The sequence below is a fragment of the Lycium barbarum genome, chromosome 7 (assembly GCF_019175385.1).
Source record: "Lycium barbarum isolate Lr01 chromosome 7, ASM1917538v2, whole genome shotgun sequence".
Taxonomy (NCBI): Eukaryota; Viridiplantae; Streptophyta; class Magnoliopsida; order Solanales; family Solanaceae; genus Lycium; species Lycium barbarum.
Window position 1 is genome coordinate 111,142,264 of NC_083343.1, and position 20,095 is coordinate 111,162,358.

General features: G+C 34.7%; 1 non-coding gene across 1 annotated transcript; it reads left to right on the plus strand.

The window, feature by feature from the left end:
- The first annotated feature begins 19,291 nt into the window (after nt 1-19,291).
- Nucleotides 19,292-19,379, plus strand: LOC132604826 (small nucleolar RNA R11/Z151). The gene has a single exon (XR_009568920.1). It is a non-coding gene; the product is annotated as a small nucleolar RNA R11/Z151 (small nucleolar RNA).
- Nucleotides 19,380-20,095: the final 716 nt, after the last annotated feature.

The window sequence follows — 20,095 nt, forward strand, 5'->3', positions numbered from 1 at the left end:
TTATCATTGAAAGACTACCCGGGCAAGTTCTAGATGATAAAAGTAAACACAAGAATTATTCAACAAACACTCACCACACATGTCATATGAACTAGTCAAGATGGATCAATTTTACTTCCTAAGCAAGAACAAATAGAGCAATATCTCATCATCCCAAGTAAAACTCATCTAGTAGGTAAACAGTCACAAAATGAGCCAAAAAGTTGTCACAAAGATCATTCTTTCTATGCATCTGTCTTCTCTTTTCACTTAAAATTCCACTTGGAGGGGTATGCTCAATTAAACGCTTCACATGCAAGAGACTAACTCTATTAGTACCAAACAAGCCAGGAGTTTCCACAATTTTTCCTCAAAGGATCACCTACACCTAAACTACAAGACTAACTAATTAAAGAAGCTAAGAAAGAAAATAAAATAATAAAAGTGACTAATCCGCAACATGCCAACAGAACAAAATTTTGAAAAATTTGGCCATGTTCCATTTGCAACAACATATATCCACAGCCACACCAAACAGTCATAAAACAAGCCCGATAAGGGCACACAATATCCATGCATAAGACAAAAGCCCGGCAGGGGCACAAAACAAGTATAACAAAATCTAATGTGCTTTTTGTCACCCCCAACTAAAAACATTGTGGTGTCTTCACTGCACAATGAAGGACGTAAAAACTGGACAGTTTTGCAAAAACTATGCAAAACTGTCCAGTTAACAGTTCTGCAATTTCTAGCAGCTACTGGTTTAGGGCTGTCTGGAAATCTGAACCTGCTCAAATCAACTCCAAAAATTCTGAAACTTTGCAGATTAGTCAAAAACAATAAAATAAACTATTCCAAAATAAAATTTCAAAAACGACTTAAATTTTTTAAAAATGATGGGTTGCCTCACACCAAGCGCTTGATTTAACGTCGCGGCACGACAGTTACCTTTACGACTTTTCCTTCCACTTGGAGGATATGAATTTGCACCCCAACTTTGAATCAAAATTATGATGACGCTCATGGGGCGGTGGTAGAAAAGCAACGAGGCCAACTTTCGGGTATTGCATTTTGCACTTTTTGGCTTTTAAGTGAGGAATGTCATTTTGTTTTCTTGGCATAGCAAACTTCAAAATGAAAACACTTTGGTTTTCATCACCAACTTCCACCATAGGCTCGAGTAGTTCAATTTCCATATCATCCACCAAGCGCAATGTTGAAACATAGTTAGAATGAGGTCCAATGCGCCCAAATTCCAAATTTGCCTCATCTTTGACATTCTCACCCAAAAATGAACTAGAGTCAATTCCAACATTTCCATGACAACGGTTGACTTTAATTCTTTTTCTTTTTCTTCGGCATCTCCAATTAGCATAAAGTCGGTTGGAGGACGTTCAATTCTTTATTCCTTCTTTTTAAAGTTGGCCTCCAACATGGGCATTATCCTCTCATATTGAGCATTTGGGAATTCTTCTTGATTTTGTTCAAATGCCTATGGAGTATTTTTGCCTTCAATCATCAAGCCATTTAGGATAACAGTTTCCAAGTACTCCTCCAAGGCTTTTTGATTTTCATTTCCTCCATCAAATAGGCACTCCATCATAAGCTTGAACTCTCCATTTTGACCATTCTCAACTTCTTCCACTTCCATTTCCCTATCATTGTCACAACAAAAAGTAGAATCGTCATAGTGGGGGTTCGGAGAAGGAAAGGACACATAAGCACAATTAGCCCAATGACTATTTTGACCACCACATCTATCACACATGCTCCACTCATGGGTTCGAGATTGTGCGCACATCCTCCCCCGGGAGACTTTAAACAAGTTTGCCAAGAGTGGGGTCCTCCACAATAAGGACAAAGGTCATCAAAGTATGAACAACTACCATCCGACCCATTTTCATAGGATGATGCCATTTTTTTTAATATATATAAAATAAAGCAAAGAAACAACTACACAAATATTCACAAGTTTGGAACCAAGCAAGTTAGCTTATTTCCCACACTAGCCTAAATACGCCAAATTGTTCCCCGACAACGGCGCCATTTTTTATAACGTCCAAATCCACTCCTCAAAGAGAAAGTGTACACGGTCGTCGCAATATAATTTACCCAATTATGAGTCAGGGTGGATCTCACAGGGAACAATATACTAGGCGATTTAAACAAGTAAGGAATTATCGCTTCCTAAGTTAAGCCAAACACTTGATAATATATTGGTTTTTGATTTAAAAACTAACAAAGCTAAAACTAATCTAGAAAGCAAGTACAATGACAAATGGCCACAAGAATGGATACAAAAGAAACTACGCTTAAGTAACGATCCAATGTATTTCATGATTTACAAATAATGGTGAGTTTATATTACTTAGCCTCGGATAATGACTCTAAATTAGCTTCTTCCGAAGACTAACTAGACTACCTAATTGAATATCCCTAAAGCAATTAGGAGCATTAAGAACACCCGAATATGGCTACAAGTGGTGTCGCCTATCCCTAGGTCGATTTCCATTAAATGAGGGTTAACACCCCACATTCTTGTTAATTATTCTTTTCCAATCTCGAGTTTGCCTCTTTCAAGTTTAAACCGAAATAAATGAGCGAGTCCTAGGGTTAGCAATTCCCTTAAGAAACATTAAAGAACAAGAATAATTAAAACAACATTAACTCACTTCTATTAATTATAAAGTCATTCAACACATAGGCAACACAAGAGATTCAATCCAAACTTAAACAATGTATACTTCCATAAACAAGGTTCAAGTGTTGAAATGAAATAATACACACATAAATATTCAATAAATAGCAAGAGATGAAGAAATGGGTAAAAAATTTCTCATTGGGTGCCTCCAAATCCTCTCTTCCAAAGTGTGAGGATGAAACCCTAGCTCTCCAAAGCTCTCCAAGACTTGTGTTGAAATGCCAAAGATGCCAATATTTTCTCTCTTATCTTCCTTTTATACTCCCACAAATTTGCAATAAAAAATATGTCCAAAGCAGCCACTGATTTTCGGAATTTGCAAATCTGTCTCATTTTTGCAAAACTGCCCCTTTTTGACAGTTTTGCAAAACTGTGCAGTTTTGGTCTAATTTGACCTCTTTTTGACTTTATTTTCACTTGGTTTCTTCCGATCCCTTCTAAATCACATAAAACCTGTAAAATAGATGTAAACGATACTAAATGCACTATTTTTTCAATCAAACATAGCAAAAATATAAGTATAAAGAAGAGATAAGTTGGTAAAATACCAACTTATCAGTGGCCCAAGCAGTAATATAATAATCATAATTTCATTAATTCATTCCATAAATTAACATGTATGTTCCGAATGATATTTGGAACAACCAAAGACTAGATAATTTTAACATCCCATGCTATATATAGCATGGCATGCACAATAAAACGAATTAATTAAAAACTAAACACTCTTTTGATTCACTGAGGGAGCCTTGGATGTCTTAGCTTCGCGGTCACTACTGATAATGATGATCAAATTGTTGTTTTCATTTGAGTCAGAGGTCGTACTGAGTTGCTTCTCTAGCATGTCGTAAATGTTGGTCAGAGGATAAGAATCCATTGACTCTTTTGGTGTAGTCCACACTGATATCGCGAGCCGTACTTAAGAGCAAAAGGTTCACCTCAGATTGGAGCTTTTTTAGTTGGCTACGAACATCATGAAAGAGGATGTTATGATTGACTGGCGAACCATAGAGAGGTTCATTAGTAACTTTCTTGATAGGAGTCCTATCCATTTTGTTTTCTTAGATTATGCAATAGTTGGATGTTTAGATGAAGAAAATGGATTCATAGAGTTGTATGTATATATAGAGCCAAATTTCGGTCTCCAAAATTGTATTGGAGACCGACAATTATGGATCCCCATGTAGAAAATTTCAATTCCTATTTACTGTGAAGGATTTCACTTCTCAATGGAACATTTTGCACATTTCAATGGAGTCAAATCAATTTCCAAGAAGCAATTTCGGTCTCTGAAATTCCCTTGGTTTCCTTTTCATATGGTGATGATCGGTGATAAAATGTCTTAAAAAATCTTGATTTTCATGATTTTATTTTCTTAGGACACATTTATTTTTCAAATAAAATCTGGATTATTAAAAAAATTGAAAAAAGTGTTTTTCTTGTCAAAATGTGAAAAACTGAATTTTATAAAAATTTGGAAAAATTAATTATTTTTTTAAAATGTGGAAAACCCGTTTTTTAAGCTAAATTTGGAAAACTAGATTTCTAAAAAAACGGATTTTTCATATTTTTTAAAAACAATTCAGTTTTTAATATTTTAAGAAAATACAAATTTTTAAGAAGAAAGAAAAGTTTTCCACATTTTTATGCTTTTCACTCTCCCAAAGAGAGCAAAACACACTCTCCTTGCCACGCCAGCGCTCTCTCTTGCAACATCAGCGTTTAGTGGGGTAATTATTCCGTTTTTAAAAAGTTTAGGGGGTAATAGAACTCAGGAAAAGGTAAGGTGGGTCGTAGCAACTTCGGGTATAGTTCAGGGGGTAATGACGCTTTATCCCTTTACATATTAAATTTTCCTTTTATAACAGCATTCTACTTATAACTTACTATTGTGGTAAAAAAATTCGTAAAATTACCTCGATCACTATAGCAGCCAAAAAGTATCCGAACAAGTAATGTCATTATAAAGAGGTTTGACTGTATATTTTTTTAAATTTTAATTATATAAAAAAATGACAAAAATTTATGTGTACACAATATAAAACTTAAAAATTATATCTCTTGGAATTGTCGCCCGTTTGATGTGTATTTATTACCTCTACACAGGCCTAGGATCAAGCTGAGCCCAAATGAGTTGAGTTCAATTGAGCTTCGTACAACTAAAGCTGTCAAAACAGGTTGGCCCAGCTCACGGGGACTTTGAAATTTGACGGGCCAGATCGGGTTGGCCCATCAAAATACAACAAGCCCAACCCGTCACTACGTGGGTTGAGGGCTTGACCGGGCCAGCCCACCTTTTAAGAAAATTACTTTTTATAATTCTTTTAGTAAAATAACAATCATAAGAAATAAAGTTGATGTTAATGACTTCAAATTAAAATCTACAATAAGATAATATAAAATTATTAAATTATAGGTGAAACACATAGATACAAAAATAAAATATTATATATAATGTAGAAATGTATTACATGGATGAGAATTGAAAAAGAGTAAAATACGCATTGCAAAGGATCAGGGGCGGCTCAACCATATCGGGAGCCTAAAGCCAAACTCTAATGGGGGCCTTAACTTTAAAAAAATATTATATATATTTTCTTATTTGAAATTTATTTTTCTAGCTTTTGAGACACAAAATTACTAGTAATTTTTATAATCAATATTTTCTAATAATTCTTTTTCAACTGACAATATAGTTAATCTGTTCAATCTTTCTTGACATATTGTACATCTTAGGTAAGACTTTATCCATTTCAATTTTGAAAAACTTCTTTCCACTGAGGCAATTGTATGAATAACTAATAAAAAAAAATAGAAATATGGAACCTGATTCAAGAGATGAATAGCTTGATTTTAAAATAACTTTTCGCTCTTCTAAACTACTAATAATTTTTTTTAAATAGTACCGCGCACACACATATGGGCCCGCCATAATTAGGGAGCCTTAGGCAATTGCCTAGCTTGCCTAATGGACAAGCTGGCACTGCAAAGGATAGGAGGGGAAAAAATATAGTACAGTCAGACCTCTCTATACTAACATCTTCATGTAACAGCACTGCTCTATAACAGTTAACAATACACTCTTTGTAAAATTATCCCCCTCCCCCCCCCCCCCCCCCCCCCCCGCCGCGCGATAATAGCTATCTTCTTTTTTGGTAATATAATAATTATTATCTTTATAAAAATAGAATATCTATGATTACCAATATTAATTGTAGAGATTTTAATCAAATATTTTATTTGATACTTTAATATACTACATTTATGACATAATGTTACATATAAATAAATATTTGTAATCTAAAAAAATCATGGGAAAAGGGTAAAAAATATCCTCTACTTTCATAAATTGACTAACTTTACCCTCCGTTACAAGTTGGGGCAATATCTATCCCTTCCGTTACAAGCTGGGGTCAAATATACCCCTACCGTTAGCAGAATATTCAAAAATACCCCTTTTTTCTAACATATTCCCACATAAGCAAGCCTAGTTTGGACGCAAATCTTTGTCAATCAAGCGTTATATCACCACTAAGAAATTTGAATCTACGAAACAAGTTACAATTATAAATTTCTTCCATCAATGTTGAATAGTTTTCAAGTAGTTTTAAAATGTGTGCCATAGAATTATACATTTAGTTATGATTACAGAAATTGTATTAACTTTCTTAAATATTTAGTTAGTGAAGTATGTATATCTTTGAAATTTAAAATTTAAATAATTTATTATTTTTTATAACATTCAAAATAAAAATAATTACATTTTTTGCATCTCTTTTGTCTATAACAACCAATTATTATTTAAATGTCAAATAATCTTATGAGTGTGTAACAACCAAATTTTTTTGGACCCAATGATGCTGTGATAGAGAGAGATTTGACTGTATTCTTCAAAGTTGGAGGAGAGGTTGACTTTTAAATAAAATTGAGCAATGAAAACGAGAGGCGTAGCACGGTGATAGCTAGCCGAGTATATAGAAATTATGTAGTTGTGATTTGTAATCATCGTACTATGGCTAATTTGCATGAGTTGAAATTCTAGATAGGCAGGTTCAGAGACTCAATACCAAATACGTAACTTCAATTAAAGTCCTGTGGAGAAACATAGCTCTTTAACTGATGGGAAGCATAGGCTTGATGTGGTATCAATTAGGCTCGACCGCCATGTACTCACTTTATTTAGTTATATAATTTAGCTAATAATTTTTTTAACTCTAAGTTTTACTCATTTTCGAGTAAATTTGTGTTAGTTTGATGTATTTTGTGTGTTGTGCAGGTACAATAGGGATTTGCCCATGGTATTAGTTGGGCACATGGTGCACTGGTGCATGGTACAAGATGCATGGCACGCTGTTGCATATTACCAAAGGTATTAAAGAGAATGGGTGCATGTATAGTGTCAACCCGAGGAAACGTGCATTTATACAACACACACGGTGGCCTATGTCGTTAGCATATGTCAAACTACGGACTTTTGTAGGCGTTGTAGGCCTTGGCCAACTCTTTACAGCCTCGATCTTTTGAACATCTACTCGAATGCTATCAACTGAGATAATGTGGCCCAGAAAAGTCACAGAATTTAGCCAAAACTCGCATTTTGCGAATTTTGCATACAATTCTCGAGTCCGAAGAATTCCAAGGATAATACGCAAATGGTCTGCATGCTCCGTTTTTGACCGACAATATACTATAATATCATCAATAAACACGATCATGAACAGGTCTAAGAGAGACCTGAATACATTATTCATCAAATTCATGAACACAGCCGGAGCATTAGTTAATCCAAATGAAATCACCCGAAATTCATGCAGATCATTTTCAACTAATTCATAAAAGATAAACGAAAAAAGGTAAACTCACTGACTACGAAGTTGGAACCAATGTTGAATTCAAAGAAGTACTATAACAAAAAGATATACAAAACATATAGAATTCTGCAGAAGGTTTCGAACCAAGGCAGCACAGTAAAGGAGAGCACTAAGCGAGGTGGTCAACCAGCACATCTATCAGTTCTTTTGTGTTTCAGGAAGCCACGATACATATTTAGTAGTTCCGTCTAAGGTGAGAGAAAAGACTATCATCTCTTAATCCTGTTTCTCAGGTGCAAAGACAAGAATGCACCCTCTTTTTTTGCCATAGTATACCTTTAAATATTTTTGTGATGAAAAGAATCAATTTTATTTCTTTTTGTTTTTTAAAAGATTACCAAATTATTTGTTTTAATTTTGAACCCAAGAATTTCGGGGATAAAAGGAAAATACATTTTTGTTACTTTTGTTTGCGATGGTGTATTAAGTTATATGACATACAAAATTGCTTTTGTTAGGAGCAATTGACAAGCATGAGCTACTTGTCTGTCTAGCAAGAGCCGGGATATGAAGTTGTCTTTGTTATGAAGTGTTTAACCTTCAAACGGTGGGACATTACAAAGTGAATACGAATTTTGTTGGCTCCAACAAAAGAAGTAAAACCAAAAAGAAGAAAAAAAAAAAGGACCCAAAGTATTCGAGAGCTTTATTGACACCCTCAGCACTGGACAATTTTTTGGAGCTTGATAACATAACCCGAAACCCGAAATTTGTAAATTGAGAGCTAAAATAGGTATGATTCTAATATCATATTAAGAAAATGAACATTGGACCTAATTTAACCAAAAAATTAGTTAACGAGGTGAGAATTTCTCAAAATCATATAAAAAGACCATTTTATTTCTTAAACGATATGAGACACTTTAATATACCTAGAACCTTTCTCTAGATGATGAATGATTTCTCTAGATGATGAATGATTTAAAGTTAATGAACTAGTTTGTGAAGATTTTACATGATGTATGATAAGCTTTATCATAGTTATTCACATTATAAATAAGGACGTTCATGTTAAAGGCAGTAGCAACACTAACAGTGCACTGTACCAGAGAGTCAACTAAAGCAAGAAGAATTTACATTTATTTATATTTACATTTACACTATATAGAAGAGCCGGTTGGGCTCCCCCTTTCGTCGTCCGTTTGTGGGGGGCCCATATATTATTTATTATTAAAAAAATGATGGACTCATATATTATTTATTATTAAAAAAAAACAACAACTCATATTAAAAAAAAATTGTGACCATATATATTAAACAATAACTCATATTAAAAAAAAATTATGGACCCCATATTAAACACCAACCAGTAATAAAAAATAAAAATAAAAAGTAGAACCCACCACATTCAAACTCATGGGGAAAAAAAAGTGGACTTCATATTAACAAAATCAAGCAATATTAAAAAAAAGTGAATCCCATATTAAAAAAATAAACAATGTTAAAAAAAAAGTGCTTAGAAAAACAAACAATTAAATCAATAATCAATAACTCATATTAAAAAAAAATTATGGGTCCCATATTAAACACCAACCATTAAGGAGAACCCACCACATTCAAACTCATGGAGGAAAAAAAAGTGGATCTCATATTAACAAAATCAAGCAATATTAAAAAAAAAAAAGCGAATTCCATATTAAAAAAACAAACAATGTTAAAAAAAAGTGCTTAGAAAATCAAACAATTAAATCAATAATGATGAATTTATTGCCATATGCGTATCAACCTATTAGCGGGAGTAAATGAAATTATTGTACAACAACATACAAAAACAAAACTCATATTAAAAAAAAAAAGTAGAACCCGGAACATGCAAACTCATGGGAAAAAAAGTAGAACCCATTACATTCAAACTCATGGGGGTAAACAAAGTGGATCCCATATTAACAAAATCAAGCAATATTAAAAAAAAAAGTGAATTCCATATTAAAAAAACAAATAATGTTAAAAAAAAAGTGCTTAGAAAATAAAAAAATTAAATCCATAATGATGGATTCATTACCACATGCGTATCAACCCATTAGAGGGAGCAAATGAAATTATTGTACAGCAACATACTTAAAATATAAAAGTGCTTAGAAAATCAAACAATTAAATCAATAATGATGGATTTATTTCCACATGCGTATCAACCCATTAGTGAAAGCAAATGAAATTATTGTATAACAACATACTTAAAATACTTATATATTAAAATAAGATAAAATTTAATTACTTTTTCATTTTTTTCCTTACTCTAATAAATGTGAAAAGAGATTAATGTCATAAAAGGAAAAATAATATTAAATGGAGATCAAATAATTAATAAGGTAAATTAGTGAAATTCTAATTCTAATTGACGTTTCCTTAAAAAATTGTGTAAAAAATAACGTGACAAGTAAAATGGTCCCATGCTTCGTCGTCCGTTAAGCATTTAAAAAAAAAGTGTGGTCCCCATATTAAACACCAACCAATATTAAAAAATAAAAAAATATACCAACCAATTAAGCATTAAAAAAAAGTGTGGTCCCCATATTAAAGACCAACCAATATTAAAAAAGAAAAGAAAAATTCGCTAACCAATATTTAAAAAAAAAGGAAGTAAATTAAGTGGAACCCACCATCTCCAAACTCACGGGGAAAAAAAAGGTGGACTCCATATTAACAAAATCAAGCAATATAAAAAAAAGTGAACCCCTTATTAAAAAAAATATACTGTTAAAAAAAAAGTGCAGGCTTTGTATTCGGAGCAAACACTAATATAATAAAATTTTAGATACGGAGCACAAACTACAATATTATATTAATTGTGTTTTGAACATAGTATATGTATATATATTATATGCATAAAAATAATACAAACTAATAATGTTAAAAAGAAAGTGCACCCCTTAAAGGGTGGACCCCATATTAAACGACATCAAGCAATATAAAAAAAAAAGTAAACCCCATATTAATAAAATCAAGCAATATTAAAAAAAAATGAACCCCATATTAAAAAAATAAATAATGTCAAAATAAAAGTGCAGACTTTGTATTCGTAGTAAACACTAATATAATAAAATTTTAGATATGGAGTACAAACTACAATGTTATATTAATTCTGTTTTGAACATAGTGTGTGTATATATATATATGTGCAAAATAATAGTGCAAATTAATAATGTCCAAAAAAAGATGCACTCCATATTAAAAAATCAAATTAAACCAAGTCAAAGCTATCACATTATAAATGCCAAGATATGTGGTGCTAAACCAAACTTCTTATCGTTGAACTGTATACGGTAAAAACCGGATGCGAGGCAAACCGGTGGAGCGAGGGGACCGACTGATCTGCCTTCTTCGTCATTGGAACGACCAAGCCCGGTGACCCGAGCATTCATGGCCGTTGGTCCGTATAGTCGTTGGTCCGTACGGCTGTTGGTCCGAGTAACCGTTGATCCGAGTAGCCGTTGGTCCGTGTGGCCGTTGGTCCGAGTAGCCGTTGGTCCGTGTGGTCGTTGCACGCGGGTCACGCGCCAGTAACGTCCTGTCCTGGTCAACTACCCACCATGCGTGTGTCAGACGGCGCCGTCAGCCCAATCCCACCAAATCCGTGCAGAGCTGTCCTTGTTGCTATTATTTTATTAGTTCACATCATATGAGACCCATGGAGGTCACACTATAAATAGAGCACATCCCCCTCCTTTGTAAGGGTTGGCATCTTTTACTTTCCAAGAACATTTATAATAGAAGAGCTTATATATTCAATGTCTCTCTCAATATCTGATCCGGCCAAGATTGTTTGTTTCGGTTTATATTGTGTTTCTTCCATCAAAGTGTTTCGCACTGTTTATACACGTTTACATTCTTGGCAAGTCGCCATCCTCGATCGCTTTATCGAAGAACTCTCGCATATACATTTTCTCCATCTACATAAACCAAGATCCAAGCACATATCCTATACCCACTTACAAATTTTATTGCGTATCCGATTTCGGGGTAAACAGTTTGGCGCCCACCGTGGGGCTAGGATAATAGTGGTCTTTGATCTTGATCTCTATCTTACCCATCAAAATCAGAAACATCCGCCGTCCGTCTCTGAAAAAACGGACCAAATGGCTAACAGTGGGCAATCTGGTCACGTCAACAACAACGAGATCGTGGCCGAAAATGAAGGCAGCGGGCCACGAGGATTGCCAAACTCCACTGACCCTTTAAATACTAACAATTCAATTACTTTGTCCGGGACACAAGTCCGGAAAGAACCGAATACCCCGAATGATAATATTGACTTGCGTTTAATTTTTGAAATGTTGCAGGAACAGAGAGCGGCGATTGCCGAACAGGGAATCGCAATAGCCCAGCTAAAAACGGAGGAGACAAAACGACCCCGGAAAAGGCGAAGAGTGTTGCTGAACCCAGAAGAGATGAGGCACGGATGGTTGAAAGCAATGGCTCTGGAGCTGGTCCATCCACCGAGGTTCTGAGAATGCTCGAAACGTTGGCGAAGCGGGTGGACTCGACCGAAAAAAGGGTAGAGACATACAACTCTCGGGTGGATCAAATCCCGGGGGCTCCGCCTATTTTGAAAGGGCCGGATTCAAAGAGGTACATCCAAAGGCCTTTTCCTCCGAGTGCAGCTTCGAAATTGATCCCGAAGAGGTTCAAAATGCCGGATATCCAAAAATATGACGGCACAACGGACCCTCACGAACACGTGACCTCATACGCTTGTGCTATAAAAGGCAATGATGTGGAAGATGATGAAATCGAATCCGTGTTGCTGAAAAAGTTCGGGGAAACTCTGTCAAAAGGAGCATTGACTTGGTACGATCATCTGCCCGAGCATTCAATCACTTCTTTCGAAATGCTCGCCGATGCCATCATAAAAGCACACGCCGGAGCCAAAAAGGTGCAGGCTCGAAAGGCGGATATTTTCCGTGTAGCCCAAAGAGACGAGGAGCTATTGCGTGAATTTGTCAACCGGTTCCAAAGGGAACGAATGAAGCTTCCCCTGGTTCCGGAGGAATGGGCCACACAAGCTTTCACAAAGGGGCTCAATGTTCAGAGCTCGACGGCTTCGTACAAATTAAAGGAAAGCTTGCTGGAATACGAGGCCGTGACTTGGGCGGATGTCCATAACCGATGCGAGTCAAAAATTCGGATAGAGGATGGCCAGCTCGAGCTTCCCCCGGGGCCCGTAAAAATGAACAAAATCTCGGAGAGATCACGAAAGAATTACGAACCGGAGGCTGGACCATCGAGGGAAAGGTATCGGCCATACTCTTAAAAACCAAGCTTCAGGTTGGAAAAATCAAGGGATGGCCCGAGTCATTTCTCCGGGCGGGGGTGATAAACGGGCCGAGTCCCCGGTTCAGATATACCACCGAGGAGTCAAACGAGGAGGCCACGGCTGTGAAACTCGATCTCACGGACGAACTTCGCAAAAACGCATTGGTCCGTATTGCAACCCAGAAGCAGAGAATGGAAAGGTACTACAATCGGAGAACCAATTTTTGATATTTCTAAGTCGGGGACTTGGTGCTTCGGAAAGATACCTTGAGCACCAAGAATCCCAACGGAGGAAAACTGGGTCCGAACTGGGAAAGACCGTACAAGATAACCGAGGTAACGGGCAAATGATCGTATCAGCTGGAATCCGTGGACGGGCAGCGATTGTGCAACAACCGGAACGTGGCTCATTTGAAGGGATATTACTGCTAAGGTATGGACACCTCATGTTTAACCTTTTTCTTTTTGCAGGAAGTCAAGTACCGGATAAAGTTAGGTTCTAGGTCTGAAAACGCGTGTTGCACTCTTTTCCTTAGTACGGTTTTGTCCCAAAATGGGTTTTTCGACAAGGTTTTTAATGAGGCAACAAGTACAACATGTTACTTAACAAAAATAAGGACAAACAGCCGGGAACTCGGGGTCACGGCCTATGAGTGGGGACTTGATAGCGCTCGCCTGATGTTGCAACTCAGATAAACACTAGGGGACTTATACCCACATCGAGGTTTACCCCGGTTAGTGAAAAACAGAGGAGCTCAACAAATCAAGACCGGACCTTCTGCATTAGGTTCCGGCGTAAGGACCAAACGATCATAATGAATCGTGTCCCATTAAACATTTGCTACGGCAAAACTAAGGCCCGGCCACCGGCCATAGCCTCCGATGTAAGGACCAAACGATCATAATGAATCGTGTCCCATTCAACATTTGCTACGGCAAAACTAAGGCCCGGCCACCGGCCATAGCCTCCGATGTAAGGACCAAACGATCATAATGAATCGTGTCCCATTCAACATTTGCTACGGCAAAACTAAGGCCCGACCACCGTTCATAGCCTCCGATGTAAGGACCAAACGATCATAATGAATCGTGTCCCATTTTTCATTTGCTACGGCTAAGGAAGGAAGAATTAAAATTCTCATATGTACAAACATTTTGCAAACGCAAAGTTACCAAAAGCTGGTATAACAAAATCTTGGGTGTCTTTCTGTTAAAAGGACTTCGCCCCGATGGTAACCGCCGTATTCCGGCACTGCCCCACTCACATGCTCTATATCGAGGATTGTGCCCGAAATTCGACTAAGGCGACAAGGTCATAATGACCCAAGCCAAAGCTCGGCAAATTCCCCCAAAACGGGGACTGCTACATCAAAAACTTTGCCAAGGTTGAAAAAATACCGACCCTGAAGAAAATGCCTATCGTAATTCGGAGACATCTGAACTTATGAAGCATCGGATAAGTCCCACGGGCACGGTGAATTAACGACTATGAGTCGACCTGTCCTAAAACGGACCAACGATCATGACCAAAATAATGGCAAACATTCAAAACGAAGAAACAACAAGGTAACGACGAGCTGATAGGGCCACCGGTTTCAGAAGTTATCCACTCCCCGTTACTCTGATAGATCGGAGATCCAGGGAGTGTGGGGCTATCTGTATACGGTAAAAACCAGATGCGAGGCAAACCGATGGAGCGAGGGGACCGACTAATCTGCCTTCTTCGTCATTGGAAAGACCAAGCCCGGTGACCCGAGCATTCGTGGCCGTTGGTCCGTATGGCTGTTGGTCCGAGTAACTGTTGGTCCGTGTGGCCGTTGGTCCGTGTGGCCGTTGGTCCGAGTAGCCGTTGGTCCGTGTGGCCGTTGCACGCGGGTCACGCGCCAGTAACGTCCTGTCCTGGTCAACTACCCACCATGCGTGTGTCAGACGGCGCCGTCAGCCCAATCCCACCAAATCCGTGCAGAGCTGTCCTTGTTGCTATTATTTTATTAGTTCACATCATATGAGACCCATGGAGGTCACACTATAAATAGAGCACATCCCCCTCCTTTTAAGGGTTGGCATGTTTTACTTTCCAAGAACATTTATAATAGAAGAGCTCATATATTCAATCTCTCTCTCAATATCTGATCCGGCCAAGATTGTTTGTTTCGGTTTATATTGTGTTTCTTCCATCAAAGTGTTTCGCACTGTTTATACACGTTTACATTCTTGGCAAGTCGCCATCCTCGATCGCTTTATCGAAGAACTCTCGCATATACATTTTCTCCATCTACATAAACCAAGATCCAAGCACATATCCTATACCCACTTACAAATTTAATTGCGTATCTAATTTCGGGGTAAACATGAACAAAGACCTTGAATTAGCGTTTACTAACAATACAGAGGTCATACCTTGCGTCAACGATTTTATGTCTCGGCATTTCTCCAATGGTTTTATTTCTTTGGAGGAGTGTGAAAAGTTCACTAACGAGACTTTATTTGGCAAATACATGTATATGTTCATTGAATGTTTTACATCTCTTTCTTTACCTTTATAGATAGTCAAACACCATATAACTTCACTTGAAATGTATAAAAACCTAATTAAATAAGGGAAGAAGAAAAGAACCAAATATTTAAAGGTGTATTTAAAATTTTGGTAGGGATCTAGTAACTCAGTTGGATGACTACCTGAACTTTCACCTTGCTGGTGAGAGTTCGAATTCCCACATTGTAATCCCCTCCCTATTTCCCCTTCCCCTACCTCTATGTAATAAAAATATTAAAAAAAAAGTATTTAAAATTTTGGAAAACTAAAGCATAAGGAAGAGAATAACTGGGTGAAAAAAAAGAGAGGAAAAGATAAATTGAAGACAGAATTGTAACAGATAAAAGTGGAAATGGTAGTAAATTAAGAAGGAAAATATAAAAGAATAAATGCCATAAAATATTTACAGAGAGGTTACAACTTATAGGTTCTACAATACATAATAAATGTGGCTTTTTAAAGCACTTTGAATATTAACGGCAAAATAGTCATACAATATTTGAAGGACATTGGAGAAAATGATCAAAATGATCCTTGATGTATGGGGTTTTATTGTGGTCCTTAAGGTATACCACTTAATTGAAATAGTCTCTAATATCCGCAAAAGTGACCACTTTATGCTAAATCCTAAAACTGACGGTCCTTTTAGGGTCTGTTTGGGAAGCCACGTGCTAATTGGAATTGGTGTAATTACTAGGGTAGTAATTACACAGCCTAATAATTATGCAGTATAGTAATTATGAAGACCTATTTATTTTTCATAACATAATTACAATGTAATTACAAGCGTACTATTTGGTTGTACAAGTGTAATTACACAGTTCAATTAAATTTTAAAAATAAAAATTAATTATCAAAAATCAAAAGTTATTTTATAAATGATATTAAATTGGGTATTTAAGATACATATTGTTCCTTAAAAATATAATAATTAATAATCAGATATCTGTAACTAATATTGAAAAACAATAATTGATATGTCCTATTAATTATAAAAACTAAAAGCATAATTTTGCATGAACATGCACGACATGTTTGAGAAAAAGATTAATAATTATAAATATAACGTCATTACATTATTCAAATGTTTGACAAAACAAATCTGTCAAATCCAACTAAAAAAAGAACGACATGCAATTTGAAATAGGAAGTCAATATTACTAAATCAAATAAACTGGAACCAAACATATAAAATAAATTCAAAAACTATTTTTAACATAATATAAAATAAGTTTCAACATATCTTAAGTAAATATAATTCAAAATAAAAGGAAAACATAAGTCTATAAACTCCTTTCAATAACGAAATTTTACTTTAATTAATCATTCGTTATATGCCAAGTTATTAATGACTCATTTCATTCTAATATTAGGAGGTGTAGTTTCAAAACAACTAGAATAATAATACAACTACACTAAATGAAGAAAATAAAGAAAAATAAATAAAAATAAAGAATACGAGCAATTACATGGAATCACAAGAAATAAAGGTTGAAAAATGAGAAAAAAGGAAATGAAAGATAAATAATGTAAAAAGAAATATATTTTAAAATTTAAAATTTTAAAAGTAAAAGTAAAATAAAATAATAGAACTAAAAAATAAATTAAAGCGAAAAGAAATTAAAATAAAAACAAAAACGAAAGAAATTAAAATAAAAACAAAAATGAAAGAAATTACGAAGTAACTTGTAATTACACCCAAATTTCAACCCCTCTTGAGAACTGAAGAGTGCAATTACTAATTCTCAATTACACACCCAATTACATACTGACCATGTAATTAACATTTACACCCAATTCTACGTGGATGGCTTTCCAAACATGCCCTTAATGAAAGCTGTTAAACGTAACTCTAAAATACAAAAAGGTTCTCCCACTGTACTTCTTCATTCCATTTACTTTTAACTAGTGAACTGATTCGCGCTTCGCGCGATTATAAAAATCTTATTGAATCTATAAAATAACTTTGTAATACCCGATATTAAAAATATTTAAATATTCTTTAGCCTTAAAATTCAAATTTTTTGGATTTTAGGTTCTAAGCTATTTTATCATTGTCATTAATTTTTATTCTTTTTTTTTTTGTCAATTACAGATTTTTAATCATCTACAGATAGTTGAACTTTATATAATAATCTAAATAGGTGAAACTATACTTTATATTTTCTCTTAAAGAATCATGAAAGAAAGAGATGAAGAAAACTCTTTATGTTGATATATAAAATTTAAACATAGTTTTCTTTTGTTTATTTATTCTATTAAAGTATCTATCTAACTCTTAATCTATAAATTTAAGAGTTCCATTTTAATGTTTTTTTTAAATGCATCAACTACAATGTCTATCACAAAAATAATAAGGAAAAAGGAGAAAAGACATACCAACAGAATTTTTTGAACAATTTTCGCGTTATGTTTTTCCTTTTTTTCTTTCTTGCTTTCTTGTCCCTTTATTTTAAGAACACATATTACCTTCTTCTGTCTTCTCTCACGGCAAAATCACATTCTTTATAACATGCGCTTCACTCTAAAGCTACTCTTTTTCTGTCCTCAAAATCATCAGATATATTAAAAATTTATAAAATGTAAAAAGAATTACTCATTTTTTCTATAAAGATTCCTATGAATTCAACACCCAACATTGCTAAAAAGGGTAGAGAATTCAAAGTACAACAAAATTTTCAAGTTTTAATTTCATGGAAAATCCTATTTTGGACAATTGAGAAAATTTATCATTTACTAATTCCTTTTCATTGAAAATATGGAGAATTTTTGGTAAACTAATTCTAAAATAACATCTTCACTTACTATTGTTGATATATTTTCTAACCTTATAGCAGTTAATAGCTAACCAACAAAAATATGCTTATACTATCTATAAAAATACATGATATAAGAATGAGAACACAACTGACACCAATAACTTTAATACCTGAAAAAACCTAGTTTCGATTCAAGAAAGTTGATGCATGTTTGAGATCAAAATAGGGAAAAGAAGAGAGTAACATAAATAGAAAATCATATCAATCCATCAAAAACAAAATATCAACATTTTACCAAACAAAATGGAGTAATATTACATCAACATATAACTCATTAATCACCTAATTTCAGTTTGCAAAAAATCATATTCATGTACCAAAAGTAACAATATGTTATTATAAAAAAAAGTTAAAAAGGAAAAGAAAACAAAAACAAAACATTCAAAGAAGCTAATCACCTGGCGTCTAAAGAAATGACAAACATGATTGATGGCAAGTAGTTTACGATTAAATCTGTTACTTACACATGGTGGATAAATAATTTCTGAAGAGAACTTGTGAGTTACATATATATTTGCCTCTGTAACTATTGAAATAATTGATAATGAACTTCTTAAAAGTAGGTAATTTATAGGTAATCAAAGGTTAAAAAACTGAAACTTTAAAGTCTCATTTATGTGTTATTTAAGAATAATAATTGTCTTGAATTCGATGCTAACATATCCAGACCCTACGATGTGGGATTTCACTGGGATGTTGTTGTATCACATAAATGAGGAAGAAATAGAGAAAATACCAAAATAAAGAGAAAAAAGATAAATAGTTTTCTAGGCCATAAAGAGGTGCCAAATCACCTTGTCTATGCCTAGGTTTGATATATATATATATATATATATATATATATATATATATATATATATATATATATATATATATAGATAGATTCAATACTCTGTTTTAGCACAAAAAAAAAAAAAAATCAATACTCTGCAAAATTTTCAGTTAAAATTTTGTACCTCTATACTTCCAATATCTACTTAATTTCTTATCAGATGTGATGAACTATACATGAGGCTTTATCTGTTAGTATTAGACAATTTTGTATAAAAAGTTAATTTTATATTTATCTCCAGTTGAAGTAGCGAATTTGATTAATTTTCTGATATGTTGCTCTATTTTAAGATAGAGAAAGCAGTTTATGATGATAACTAAAATTATTTTTTGCGGATTTCAGTGAGATTTAATCGTCAATGATCTGATTGTTACATTCATTGAGGCCCTTAATTCTTTCAACTTGTTTCCGTTATCTTACTAAAAGTTTTCATATGAATCTAAAATGATACTCCTATAAGATTTTGATTAACAATCAAGTTTAAAAACTGTTGCGATGAGTTAAGCACCATATGGTGTTGAAGGGCAGTGGAAGGAGGGTTCACCATGAGCCCATTTTAGTTAACGGCTTCTCCTTCCACTAAAGCGTTCTTCCCAGAGCGGATTTACCTTGGTCCGAGGGTGTCATGTGACACTGCTTTGTCAATTTTTTTAACTAGATGTACATATTATATAAATAATAAATAAAACGAAAATAGAAGGTAGAAATGCTTAAAACAAAGTTGTGCACTGACCTAGTGGTTAGGTGCTCTAACTTCGCGTGTGAGGTAGCTGGCAAGGGCGGAGGGAGGAAGGGGAGGAAGGGCCAAGGGGATTCATCCAAACCCCCTTCGGCGGAAAAATACACTGTTTATACATGGTTAAAATTATTTTTTATGCATATATAGTAGACGTTAAACCCCCTTTAGCTTCTTCGTGTGTTTACTTTTTCATATCTTAGTGAAAATTCTGGCTCCGCCACTAGTAGCGGGATCAAAATCGCGGGCAATAAAACCCCTGCAGTGGACGCCATTCGTTAGAAAGCTTATGACTAATAGCCTTAAAACTCTTTATAGTGATTTATTCATTTGCTCACTCCTTTAAATGGTGACACTGCTTATGAAGA